General features: G+C 35.3%; 2 non-coding genes across 2 annotated transcripts; both read right to left on the bottom strand.

The window, feature by feature from the left end:
- Positions 1 to 4,018: 4,018 nt before the first annotated feature.
- On the bottom strand, positions 4,019 to 4,157 carry LOC131305852 (small nucleolar RNA snoR77). The gene has a single exon (XR_009193405.1). It is a non-coding gene; the product is annotated as a small nucleolar RNA snoR77 (small nucleolar RNA).
- A 494-nt stretch (positions 4,158 to 4,651) lies between these two features.
- LOC131305797 (small nucleolar RNA snoR1) lies at positions 4,652 to 4,749 on the bottom strand. The gene has a single exon (XR_009193355.1). It is a non-coding gene; the product is annotated as a small nucleolar RNA snoR1 (small nucleolar RNA).
- Positions 4,750 to 15,084: the final 10,335 nt, after the last annotated feature.

Genomic DNA, 15,084 nt, shown 5'->3' with positions numbered 1-15,084 from the left:
TTTGATGATGTGGTAGAAATAATTAATAAGTCTTTCTTTTGTGTTCTTTTTTTGGTTATCATGCATCAGTTTTTCCGTCAAAATCAATGTTAATTTGAAATTTTGGGTCTGAGTTAAAAATTTAACATACATGCTCTGGGATGAATTCAATCAATATTCTTTTTTCCCTTCTACTCCCTTCTACTTTTTCCGGTTGTAAAGTATTCTTTTAATTCAACCAGTTTAAAAGTTAAAAAAAAGTATCGCACAAATGCACTATAGAAGTTTTTTTGAGCCTGCAGCCTTTGTGCGCGTGTGCATTTTTCTATTTCCTAAGGTATAGAAACAGAAAAGAAAACACAATTACGCGCTTTACATTATTTCACTAGAGGCCGAGGCACACGTGATGCGTGTGCAAGTTGAATTTTAACAAAGTTTGATCAAATAACAAATGGGAAGCATTTGTGATCGCGTGTGCAAGTTGAATTTTAACAAAGTTTGATCAAATAACAAATGGGAAGCATTTGTGCATATTTTGATCGAATTTTGCCATTTTCTAACAAAATTTGAGTTGCATACGCATCGCGTGATTTTAAATTTGCGGTAATACCACAGCTGCTGTCAAAATTATCCGTAGCATTTGATGTCTCTCAGAGCGGACCCAGGGCTCTGCTGCCAACTCCAAGGCACACCAGCCCCTACCCACCCCTTAGAACGGCAATGTTTTGGGAAAGAAAATCCTTACCCTCTTTATTTGCAACTAGAGGCCGAGGTACACGCGATACGTGTGCAAGTCAGATTTTCACAACGTTTTTGTAAAAATGCTTCCCACTTATTGTTTGGTCAAATTTTCACAAATGTTATGAAAATCCGACTTGCACACGCATCCGATGTACACGCAATGCGTGTACAAGTCGGATTTTCACAAAGTTTTTGTAAAAATGCTTCCCACTTATTATTTGGTCAAATTTTCACAAATGTTGTGAAAATCCGACTTGCACACGCATCGCGTGTGCCTCGGCCTCTAGTAGATATAACGGGAGATCATACTCGTCGGCCAAGAGGGTGGTCATACTCGTCGGCCAAGAGGGTGGGGAATAGATCAGAGAGGACTGAATGAGAAAAATATTGTTTTGAAGCAAGAAAGACAAGTAACAGGAGGAAAGGTTAAAAGAGAGGAGGGGACGAAAGTACAGTAGTTAGTAGTATGTCTGTTTGATTTAATTGATGGGTAAACTCGTCATGTCCATCAAACGTTCGTGGCACTAGTAAATTTAGTTGTGGCATTATCAGTTACCTATATTATAATCGTGACATTATCAGTTACCTATATTATAAAAACACAGGGAAGGGAAATTGAACCTTGGAAGGTTAAAAGGATCTCCCCTTTTTACCACTAGGCTACCCATTCTTTTGATGCATATTGGTCTAATAAATGTATTTATTATATAAAATCAATCATATATATATAGTCCTCTTTTCCTAAGGACCACCTCATTTTAATAAAATAAGGATCTCCCTTTTCTGATCAAATTTTGATGATCCGAGCCGCTCAATGTGTTCAGAACGTGATTTTAAGGGTACTCGCCAGAAATTAGCAAAAAAAAAATCGGGAAGGGCTTCATCAGAGCAATTTTTGTTATGTTTTTATCAAACGGTTCAAATAAAAACGGCTCAAATCAAGCCCTTTCCGGTCATTTTTTTTGCCGATTTCTTGCGGGTACCCTTAAAATCACGTTCTGAACACATTGAGTGGCTCGGATCATCGAAATTTGATCGGAAAAATGAGAGAAATGGGAAGGTCTTTATTTTAGTTAAAATAAGGATCTTCTTATTTGAAAATAACTATATATATATATAAACTGTTTTTATGGCTTAATTATGTTTTTATGGGTTTTTTTTTAATGTATTGGACTCAAAATTGATCCTTTTTTGTTGGGCCCAAAAAAATGGATTGAATTATGGGTTTTTGGTTGATATTTTGTGGGTTGAATTGTAGATTTTTTGATGTGGTTGGGCCCAAAATATGACCCATGAATGAAAACCGGTTGAGCCAGTTGAAACCGGACCATATTATCTCAACCGATTCCGGTTTCTAAAAGTCTCAAACCGGATAACCGGTTTCGACCAAAAAATAAGTCAAAACTGGTCGAAACTAGACCGGTATCACCCCTAAATGATAAGGTTGTCTTTTCAATTCTTTGTGGTGTGATTTGGTTCTGGTTAGATTCCACGTATATATTGGTTAGATATTGATTCCTAATTTTTAGAACGGTTTAGAATGGTTCGATTACTGATTTTCTAGAAAACTGAACCAATCCAAACCGTGTGCACCTCTACAATGTAGTGTACATTCATATAGCAAGGATTGGATTGGAAACGGACCGTGGGACTTTTGGTCCAGACATGAATTGTATTTTCTAAAATTTGTGACTCTCGAATTAGTAATTGAATGGGAAAATGACGGTCCAGGACGTGTTTTGATAATTAATACCCGCCAAGGACAAACTAAGAATATTTGTTAATGTTGAAAATGTCGGGTATAAATTATCAAAACACGTCTTTGGCCTCATTTTCCCAAATTGTTGAATTCATAAGAAACTCGATCTAATCCAGGCCGTGAGCAGCTTTAGTTGGGCTGAGGAAAAGGAAGTAGGGGCCTAGCCCAAGACTGAGTAGCAGAAATTGGTCTATCGTTCATAGGAAACCTTGACCCAGACCTCATTCTTACCCTCTCGTTTAGTGAAGAACCCCCTTTGGGAGAGGATTAAGCACTTGACACTTAAAATGTTCATTTGAAAATGAAAATAATAAGTCCAAATAGCTCGTCCAAATTAAATTTTCTTATTTTTTGGGTAAATAGCTTGTCCAAATTCTAATTAATTACGTTCACATATACATACTGAACATAGCTGATTAATTACCCTTAATCCACAACACCGGAAATGGGCGCCTTTTTTTTTTTTTGAAAGGGAAAATGGCCTTTGAATGAGCTGAAAAAATCTGCAATTCCTTTCTTGCCAAATGTATTAATAGTACCCGTGGCTACCGAAGCAAGCTTCCGGGTGATATTGTGAAAGAATTTTCTACTTAGCTTGCGCCTTGTGGCGAGGACGCTGCAAGGTGAGCAAGTATGTTGCCTGATCTAGAATAAGGGAAGTTGAAGAAAAGATGAGGAAGGCTCTCTCATATCTTCCTAAGCATAGAGGGCAGATGGGAGAAAGTTTGAATTCCTTCATTTATAGTATTTGGTAACCCCTCCTTTTTTTTTTAACAGGAAAAAAAATTTCATTAATCTTGAAAATATTAACTTATCTTTAGTTCTAAGCCTTTCATTAATATCCGTCCAAAGGATAATGGACTGGGAATAAATTTAGACCGGATTGATTTAGGACGCAAGATTTGATGTGTCCATAGCATTATTCAAGAGCAAATACTTGTAGCATTCTTCCAGGTATTGAAGGAGAAACCATCCATTGAACTTGATCAGGCCTCACTGCTAAGTCCTCACCTCTAAATCTTTCCCTAAAGTTTCGTTTGTTGCTGTCACAAACCGGAATCGAACAAACTTTTAACGAACACAACACGAGTTTGGTCTCAAACAGGATTATTAGTTTATAAAAACATTAGGATGTGTTCCAAACACGTAATAAGTACTTATTTTTTAAAAAGTCAATTTCAAATTCAAGATAAAAGATTTATTGAAATTTAAAAATATACAATATGAATCTTGTTTGAAAGATCTCGTTGATATCTTTTGAACGATGCAATTGAATTTAGAAATATAAAATAAATACTTATTAATAAGGTGTTCTCGACCGGGTCAAAAGGAAACTAATGCAAGGTGTCTCCAATCAAAGACCAATTTTCAAGAATTTTAAATTTCAATTATTATGAAATCTCACTTGTTAAACATTGATAAGGGGATAGACGAACAAAAAACAAACGAAGAAAAGCCTTGATATTACCATTTTTTTTACCCAAAAAAAGAATGGTTGAAGATAAATGGAAGAAATATTATTATCTCGGGAAAAAACAGAATGTACTTGAGCTTACTAGACCAGCTTCAAAGATTGGTTAAAATCTCAGCAAATCTGAAGAGCAAAAGCTTTGATTTTATTTCCGAGCAGATTAACACCTCCCTCTCCATTTTTTCATTCAAGAAAAGGGGGCTGCCTGAATTTCTGCTCAATACAACCAACAAATACACACACACACACAACCACATACTCCTACCCTAACCCATGTTTGTATTGTAGTAATACAATCTAGTCAATGCGTTTATATCAAGAAAAAAGAGAAGAAAATCCAAAGAAAAACTCAACGAACGAATCTGAGCATTCTAATATTGGGACTCGAGTGAACTCAAACTCGAGCCGAAAAGAGTTTAGTTTCCTTTTATGTTCTTTCTTTTCCTTGCAGAAATATATCTACACAAGTATTGATAATCCAAATAGAATATCATCTCAAAGGAAAAAGGGCAGAATCATCGGAATGGGTTTCTGCTAAATCTTGGGAATGGTAGATCACAAGATCTCTCATGAAATAAATCACAAGATATAATCAACTACCAATACCCAAAAAGAAAAAAAAAAAAAAAGATGTATAAAAGAAAATACTTGGAATTTGAACATATGGGAAACACAGAGATTGAAGAAAAAACACAGATGGGGGCTCAGAGGGTTGCTTTATTTGCTCAAAGAAGAGACCTTTCGAGGCACTTCTCATACAAGAGGTGTCAGAATAATAAAAGCTTTGATCATCTTTGCCCTAGAAAAACTGGAAAATTTCTAAAATGAAAGAAGAAGAACAAGGAGGAGAAGAAGAAGAAGAAGTGATGCTGCAGCTAGAGAAGAGAAGAGAGTCGTGAATTAGGGTTTGTGATTTGGAACAGAACTGGAAACTCGCATATAAAGATTGTTGCTGGGCTTTTTTAGGGTTACTTGTTAAATGGGCCATTTTCAGCCCATGTGGGCTACCAGGGGATCTGTTTACTGGGCCCTCTCCCGCATCAAAAGCCCACCTAAGCATAGTGAGATATTCAATGAACGAAAATTGAAAAAGCTTACACCTTGTTTGGTTGTAAGGTAAAGTTTTTTAGATGGAAAAGTTGCATAGGGTTGCGTATTTTTTCGACCGTAGTGAATTTTTTTTAACATTTTAAACAAATTTTTACTTTACGAGTAGAGGTTGCTAAACACGTCCAAAAGGTAAAAAAAAAATATTTTAATTTTTTTTTATCATCACTGAAGACGAAAAAAATATGAATGACGAAGTAGTCAAAAATTTCGGAGTTAAGTTTCTCGATAACCCCATCCCTTTTTCAAATATTTAAAAGGAAAATATTTCAATGCACACATTCACTTATATTGTGTGTGTTTTCAAAAATACCAACCAATATGGTTGGTGTACTCGATAATAAGCAACAAAAATGGGAAATGTTAGTGTACATTCCAAATTTATTTTTTTTATAGCTTTATTCAGGGTAGCTTATGCGTATTTCGACTAATTTTAGAAGACCAGTCTCACGGTGGTGGCTCATTTATAGCCGAAGAAAAGCTAAATATGAACTGATCCCACAAAATTTGAGAGTACTTCTAACCCGATACTTATAATGAAGCAAACTCCTAAATCCCAAATTTTCACTACTAAAGCCCTTCAAACTGGTAGGTCATACTTATATGAATATCACGTCATATGATGTTTTAACTTTTTATCTTGTTTGGCCTCCTATAATTGTATTAAGCATATTAAGGCTCCGTTCCAGAAACCTTCTTAAAAAATAAGCAGCTTATTTCACATTTTCAAACTCCAAAATAATATAAATGAAAAATAATTTTTCAATTTTTTTTTCATCGTATAAAAGATCTCATTGAGATCTTTCAAACAAGATCCATAGTGCATATTTTTAGATTTCAATAAGTCCTTCATTTTTAAGCTTGAAATTGCCTTCTTAAAAATAAGGGCTTTTTTGGAGTTCCGGAACGGAGCCTAATTTTATATTTCAAAAAGTGTGGCCATTAAGTTAATGAGAAAAAAGTGTTATGAAATCAATTAGGAGAAGGAAAAAAAAAATGTAGCTCACATAGTCTAAAGAAATTCCAAACGGACAAAATATTTGTCCTCAAATGGCCACTTTTTTTAAGCTAAAATTAAGATTTGATAGGTCTGCTTATTTTCTTTTTTTAAAAAAAAAATGATGGTGCTAAGGCCTTGCCAAAGGAACTTAGAGTTCGGCCCAATGATCATGTAGCGTTCTTTTAGAGCGTAACAGCTCTGGTAAGACCTACTCTACATTGGTATTTACTTATGCGTACAGTCTCGATTAACAACCCGATGCTTTTAACTTTCTTGTTAAAAAAAAACAGGAATTGCTGATTTCTAGAACCTCATTAAATCAGTATTTCTTTATAAGATATCAATCAGGCAAGAATCATGGCAGATCTAATTTGTGAGCAATATGAAAAAGAAAGTAATGTGAAGGGGGAACAAACGAGGGGCCATATCTACCCACGTGCGAGACCCATGCAGAGTCTACATGGGTACAGCGAAGGCGTGGAAATAGAGCCAGTGGTGTTAACCGCGACAATTTCCCATATTCGCTGACATCGGGAATCATCAACCACCTTCGCCTTCTCTCTCTCTCTCTCTCTCTCTCTCAACGTACACTATCTTCGCAACTTAGTGCCTCGGTTAGTTTACGTAAACATTGACTAATCTTTGTGAACTCGACTCCACTTTTCATTGACGAGAGTCCCATTAAAGTCGCGCGGGGAGAAGCCTCTCAACTGACCCCATTTTTATAATTTTGCGACATCGGAGATTTCATTCACGAAGTTAAATGACATTTACAAAGCGATTTTATCATAACAGTATGGCGAGTAGATCGCATGTTAAAAATAAATGTATCGAACTGATCAGAGACTACTATGAACTCTACCGAAGAAAACTCTTTTGAACAAAACTCGACAAGGGAAATCAACATTTTAGTCGAAAAGCTAGAAAATGAGTTGGATAGATTCAAGCATGCTACACAAAGTAGCGATTCGTTATTTTGGCCTTAGTTAAATGAGCATTTAATTCTTGTAGGAGCCCATTAATTTAGTTGGAAACCCACAACAATATAGTGAACAATATACCCAATACTGAAAAAATTTCAATTCTAACATGTAGGCGTGTTTTAAAAAAAAAGAAGAAGAAGAGAGAAGCGAGTGATAAAATTCCGGGGGCACGTGACCCCGGGCATGTATTGGCTCCGTCCTTGATAGCACATACTCAGTAAGTCAAATAACATATACCCATAAGAATTGATAACCCCGGGAGATTTTTGAAACTGAAATATTAGGAGGAGTGAACCGAGTCTCAAGTCTTGACCAGCAGACCATATTCCCGCGGGGTTAAATATTGATTATGTATGTATATATGTCGAGTAGAGATCCGAGCAGCTAATATAAAAAACCTATCAGGATTGCGGAAGATAGTTGGCTTTGATTAAAGTAATACGTAATGGATAATGAATGGAGTACACGATTTAAATAGCTCCGAAACCCAAACGGGGCGCAATACTCATTCATTCATTCCTTGATCACTCATTCAGTCAAGCCATTCTAGAGAGAGAGAGAGAGAGAGAGAGAAGAGAGAGAGAGAGAGAGAGAGAGAGAGAGAGAGAGAGAGAGAGAGAGAGAGAGCTCCGTAGTACTGAAGAAATGCTCCGCAACATACGGGGGAGCATTTCCCGATCAGAGATCCAACAGTAACACAGAGTGCTCTCAGGATTACAATGTTGACTTCCGCGGATTCAATCTGTTTCTGAGTTCTCATCAAAATTGATCGGAAACAGCAATCGCAGCCCAATCCGAAGAAGATGAAGCTGTGATTTCAAAGCTAGCCTCCGTTTATTCTTTCAATCAGAGGTGAGTTCCTTTTCTCCGTTAGACGACAATGGTTTAATCGGTTTCTGGTTGTCGTTTCAAATTATGATCTGCATTCCTTTGTTCAAATTGTTGCGGCATTGTATGGGGCTCACAGATGATGGAAATAACCAACCCATGTTTGTCTGACCCCTCGCGTCACCATCTCTACATAGGTACTGATATGCACACACTTTGTCCCTGTGATTGATGAACAAACCGAGCGAGTCGAGTAGTATTTTGTTCGAATTTCGTTTTAAAACTTTATGAGTTCCGAAAATAAGCTCAAATTTGCATATGTTTATCTGGGCGATCTTATACGAGCTTTTACTGAATTATCTTGATAGTTTGACATCTTTTTTTTTTTGATAGGCAAATTTTTTTTTATTAAAAACTCTATAATGGGTATGTCGAGAAGGAAATGGCAAACATTATTGAGAGGGAAAACCCAATCCAATCATATGCAAGCCACCAAACCGAAAAGGAGAAAAAAATTACCAACGAATAGTTGGAAAAAATTACAAAAAAAAATATGACAATTCAGATTTTAAGTCGAACAAGTCAAAATTACAGTAGTTTGACATCCTAATAGATTATAAGTCGAACAAGTCAAATGATATGGCCCGGAGGGGGCCAACACCCATGCTGTCCAGCCCCAAATTCAAAAATTTCTTTCTCGCATGTAACAAAAGCTTTTTGCATGCATCTAGCCAAATGCCTAGACTTTTTTCTTGTTTAAAAAAATCAAAAATATCCTAAAAATAGTTTGTCCAAAATTGAGTCCGAAAATTGTGTTCGTAGACTATTTGATTCGAAATAATATATGGGTATATCTAGTGTCAATGTCCCAACGATTTGTATTTATAAAGGTAAGGTCAAACTTTTCGATCCTAAATACATAGACCTAGCTAGCATTACATTTATTGATATCCACATGACCATTATGTCTCCCGTTTTGCTTTAACAGAATAATACAGATCTAGAAAACTAAGAGATCTAGTAGTACAGAACAATATGTCGATAGTAGGGCCCAAATAAACAACTATGCCCATCAATAATTTTTTGAATTGACAACATAAATATCAAAGTCCCATGAGAAAAATCCTATGTATGCATGATTAAACTAATATGAACATGATAAATTGATAATGCTTTTTTCCTAAAAGGATGTGAACCTTAATTGAGACTTTGAATAATGACTCACTTTTTCCAAAGATTTAACTAGTTTCACTTGACTCAATTAACACACACTTTGACCAATGTTTAAGGTAAGTAAAATTATTTGTAGCTAATTAACACCAAATACATTTGTAACTAGCCAAGATTTGTTGCATGTTTCAAATTAAATGATCGCGCCATACAAACTCATTCTTTACAAACTAGAATAACACGTAAAAAAGAAAAGCATATAAAACGTAATGAATCTGACCTACTAATCCTTAGTCTAAGCACCTAGTTCAAAAGGTTAACCTCGAATTATACAGTAACTCATCAAGATTTATTATATACTATTCCCATTTCACATTTTAGCCGATTTGGGACTATTGTTGCCCAATATGGACTCCCACGCAAAAATTATACTCCTTCCGTCCTTAAATGTTTGACACTTTTGGGAGTTCTAACTTTTAAAAAACAAATATTATTGTATTGTGCAAAAATCAAGTGTCCAATCTTACCCTTCTAGTGTACTTTCAATAGTACTTGAAAATTTAAATTTGAAATTTGGTGCCCAAAAGAAAAGGGTAACATAGGAAATTTATCATATTTTGCTTTTGACTTTTCAAAATGGACAAATAATATGGGACAATAAAAAGCATGAAAGTGCCAAACATTTAGAGACGGAGGGAGTAACAAATTAACCAAAAAACAAGTAACAAGTAAAATCGTAAAGTATGCATATGCATATTCCATGAATTATAGAGTTCCTTTTAAGAAAACAAATTGATATGTCCCATATGTATATATAACTTCACTTTTTTACGGCTTACTTAAACGTTAAATTTAGAAAAATTTGTAACATAGACTGAAGCTAAGAATCAGTTAATATTCCAATGTACGCACTACATGCACCATAGATGTCTCCGAAAAATACTTTGGCTCCCGCCTTGAATGGCTTATTTTCAAGTAAAATCAATTAGAGAGAAATTTATTTACGGCTACGTGCAATCTCACTGGTCCGTTTCGGCAATCAACGGTTGAGATACGTTTTTTAACTATTACCGATAATAAATACTTTTTAACGTTAATAATTAATTTGTCTTTAATGTGAATCGTCCAAAACACTTTTGGACGGCTGAGATTGGCCTCCATAAACATTATTTTCGGTAGGCCCCGTTAAAAACTTTTTTCTCAATCAATTAATCATCAGTCAATTCGTCTCTTTCTAAGAACCTGAAAGAAATCTCGAGAATTTACGTTTAGGATTCAAAGCCATTAATTGTTTAAGTTGCATGAAGAAAGTCAAAACATATCTTTAACCCCAATGTACTGGAATCACATGCACTCAATCTTTTTACCGATCGATATTGAGATTCGATAATTTGCAATTTTTGTATCAGGTTCAGCTCACACTTGCAGTAAGGATCTTATAGTTAAGGCCTTAATAATATTGGTTGACAATGCTAGCTTAAGTCAACCCTCTTCTTCTTTTTTTGGCCTTAAAAAAAATGTTGACTTTTTAAGTTGCACAATACATTTAATTGGGCACCCGTGAGTGATCGGTGGGTTTGGAGCCCCGAAATTAGTCGGGATGCGTGAAAGCTGACCCAGACACGTGAGTTATCAAAATAAAGTTGCACGAAACAGAGCACATAAATTTCTACTCTTTCCCATGTCGCCATTAATGTTTATGAAATCCGGCATTTTTAGAAGAAAAATAACTTCAAAATCCACATGTTTAGAGATTCAAAAAACTTTTTTTTTTGAAGGCAAAAAAATAACAAAAAACAGAGGGTTGACTTAAGCTAGCAATGTCAACCAATATTATTACCGCAAGTGTCGGCTGAACATGGTAAAAAAAAAATTTGCAAATTATCGAATCTCCAATTCGATCGGTAAAAGGATTGAGTGCATGTGACTCCAGTACATGCAGTGGGGTAAAATATATGTTTTGACTTTCTTTCATGCAACATAATCACGCCCCTCCTTAACCACGGGTACTTCGTTGCATTAACCAAGCCGTCGTTTGGCAAAGAATTTGCCAGGAGTATTATCCATTGCTAATACATATCGAGGAGTGCTAGGGACAAAGAAAATGGACTAAGAATTGACCCTTAAAGTGTACATGAACGGTTCAGATTCACTATGTGCAGTGTATCTGAACCGTTCATGTATACTTTAAAGGTCAATTCTTTGTCTATTTTCTTTGCACGTAGCATTTCTCATACATATCTCAAGGATATAAGAGCACCCGCAATGGGAATAATCAAAATCAATAATCAAAATATGCCACATAAGCATTTAATTATCTATTTAGTCTATAATCAATCTTAACAACATCTACCTCCACATTAGTTATTTTTGCATCCCTAACCAAAAAATCCCTCACAATACACGATGCACATTTAATCGTAAACGAGTTCCAATTACGCACCCGACCACACCAAATTATTCATCTTGATGAGACGTTTCCAATGTGAGGTGTTTTTGAATTATTAAGTTTTGAGTTTGGTTATTGGTAAAAGTTGTTAAGTTTGGTTGTGGAATGAGTGAAATTTGTTATTTGCTAAAAGACTTGTAACTTTGTTTATTACAATGTGTGGTATTTTTTAAGTATTATTGTTAAATTTGCTTATCCACACCCATTTGCTTATTATAATGGGGTAGGGCTGTCCAAGAAAAATTGAGAACGGTGAAACTGGTCCGGACCAAATCGATCTGCGCCTTTTGGATTTTGTCCGTGGATTAATGGTTTTGACACGGATTCGAAAATTAAAAAACCGTGAGATACGGATTAGGATTGAATTTTCACTTCAAAATCGTGGATTTAACGAACCAAACCGTGAGATATTTAAAAAATAAAAAATATATTATATATATAATATATGTATGTGTAATATTTATAAATAATTATAACTGCATTAATTGTTATGAATTTTTTAAAATTTTTTACATTAATGTGACAATATATAAAACTTAAGAGGTAAACTGTAATTTCGAAAAAAGAAAAAACATAAATTTAAAACGGCCTACACGATACATAAAAAAAAAATAGGAAAAACGTAAATTTTATAAATAGATTACATTGCACTCCGAAAACGTGAATTGGTTGCTGCCTTTTATTTGTTTGTTGTTTGGCTGTAATAGTGTAATGTTATGAAATGTAATAACTAATAAGTGTTTGTACTTTGCAATTTTAATTAGCAGTAACATCATTTTATTTTTATGAAAGAAAATCCGTAGATAACACGGGAACTGAATCATGACTCACGATTCAGATTGAAACCGAACCGCGAGACTTATGATTAGGATTGGATTGTATTTTTTAAAAATCGTGAGATACGAATTATGATTGGATTCATAGGAATCCGATTCACTCCGGACTGTGAACAGCCTAGTTTGTACTTTGCAATTTTAATTAGCAGTAGCATCATTTTATTTTATGAAAGAAAATCCGTAGATAACACTGGGACTGAATCATGACTCACGATTTAGATTGAAACCGAACCGTGAGACTTATGATTAGGATTGGATTGTATTTTTTAAAAACCGTGAGATACGAATTATGATTGGATTCATAAGAATCCGATTCACTCCGGACTGTGAACAGCCTACAAATGCTATGCTCTAAATAAGGTACACCTTGTTTATCCAAGTACACTACATAGTATTGCGGGCGGCTTTTTATTAGGGAAAATGATGACGCTTGGCAAAAACAAAAGCTAAATAAAAGATTATTACTGCAAGTGTCGGCTGAACATGGTAAAAAAAAATTGCAAATTATCGAATCTCCATTTTTTTTTTATTTATTTATCCGCATCGAATCTCCAATTCGATTGGTAAAAAGATTGAGTGCATGTGATTCCAGTACATGCAGTGGGGTAAAATATATGTTTTGACTTTCTTTCATGCGACATAAACAAATAGCTTTGACTCCTAAAAACAAACTCTCGAGATTCCAAAAAAAAAAAAAACACAATGGTTATTTGGTGTAATTTGAATGCTAATGTACGAAAGCTTATTATAAGGTGTATTAATTAAGGACTTTATTTTTTTATTTAAAGTACGGAGTAGTAGGTTTCGAGATTTTAACTTTAACAACAGAATTATTTAGAATATGTTAAACATCCTTATTAACAGATTTTGAATCTGTTAAGGATCCCTAGGAGTTGAAAAACGGTTTAGCTCTAAGAGCGTGAGTACTAGGTACTTTTTTGACTGATCTTTAAATTTGAAGTAACTTCGATTCAAAGTTGATTCGAAGCCAAAACTCTTTTTTTTTTTTGAGAGAGGGCAAGAGGGTACGGGGTCGTAGTAAACAATGGTTGTGGTGAGACGACTCGTATTATGACATTATGTCTCGTTTTCTATTGGATTGCGATGTCGATTGTGGTCACAAATGCTTGTCATGTGAGATTAAACCGGAGAAAGCACACTCCAGGCCCTATGTTTTCTCGTAATCCTTTTTTTGTTAGCCTCGTCGAGCAGGCCTATATTTTAGATCATGTTATAGGATATTGTAGATACACGAAGAGATACATTTGTGCATGGTTCATTTTCCAAAATTCAAACTAGCTGTTTTTTAAAAACCTTTTTCAAGCCCAATGGACCCCTACAATGTTACTATATAATCGTCGAATCAAATCGATTTTTTACAATAAGCGATCCAATCGATTAGGCTACTACATTGAACGATTCTGATCAACCGTGAGATCCAAGACGAGTACCCCTTGTCATCTTTGCACTAGCTCTGAAGGATCAAAATGACAATTCAAGGGATAAGACATAGCAAAGGCAAAACAAACGGAGTGGGGTGGGTGTTCTTCACGGATCTTTGGGTTGGTGTTGTGCGGTGAGGTGCACAACACTGAGTGCTGCGCACCTCTGAGTCCAACGGCTCGGATCTCATCTCAGCAACCAACGATCGAGAGCCATTCATTGCCGAGATGAGATCCGAGCCGTCGGGTGCACGATCCGAAGGCTCAGAGATGCGCAGCACGGTACTGCGCACACCGCTACACAACACCATCCCGCAATTCGTTCTTAACGAATGGCCCCTTGGAGGCAAATTAAAAGGAGTGTTTCACAAACTTGGCTTCTGCCTGATGTGTCTCTGTCTCGTTAGACGTATCCTTACAATGTCCACTTTTCTCAATCAAAATGGAAAACCTTTCCTCTGCAAACATAAACTTCCCCTCCCTCACACTTCCCAAAGAAAACACACACACAAACACCATACTAGTAATTCGGATTCCCTTGGACTGACGGGGATGTAGTGTGTGGTTCGAAACGTTCGTTTTGGCAATCAGTTGTCTTGGATTTCATCTCGGCTTCCACAGATTTTATCTACTAGAAAGTCGTCGTTTATTTTTGTGATTTTTCTGAAATTTTGTCAATTCGTCGAAAAAATTTATCTATGATCATACTTGAAATTAGTCTTGAGAAAAAACAAACAAATAGATGCTCCAATGTTTTAAATCTTTTTCATCTATAATGGATTTTTTTATTAATCTTTGAAATTGTTACAAAGACTAAAAGGGCAAGGAATGATAGCATCAATTCAAATCCTAAGCAAAGCTAAGAATAACCTTATGTTCATCAGAGTTCCAATTCCGAAGTTAGCAAGCAACTAACCAAGAAAATACTCATTTGAGACCATGCATAACACCCATTGATCAAAGCTCACAACACAACAACGGGCCAAACATTTTCATGTTTGGTACATGAACATGCAAACATTCGTTATTAGGACTGCGGATAATGTACAACTAGTAAAAGAAATTACCTATATGAGCATACCCATGAATGTAAACAAAATTGAATTAGCAAACAGATGTGTGAATGTATGTTCTAACTTTTTTGACATTGCAAGTCACTTATCGGTCATGTTAACATGTTACAAGCATAAAGGTTCATATATTGTTCATATTTTCTACCATATTTGAATTATAACTAGTTCAAACAAACCAAAAAGCCAAAATTTTGACCAAAAGATGAAAGTTGATTTAAGAGAAAGGATATCAGTTTTTCTCTTTTT

The sequence above is a fragment of the Rhododendron vialii genome, chromosome 10a (assembly GCF_030253575.1).
Source record: "Rhododendron vialii isolate Sample 1 chromosome 10a, ASM3025357v1".
In the NCBI taxonomy this organism is placed as follows: domain Eukaryota; kingdom Viridiplantae; phylum Streptophyta; class Magnoliopsida; order Ericales; family Ericaceae; genus Rhododendron; species Rhododendron vialii.
Note: the sequence above shows the minus strand (reverse complement) of the source record. Positions and strands in the feature narration are given on the sequence as shown.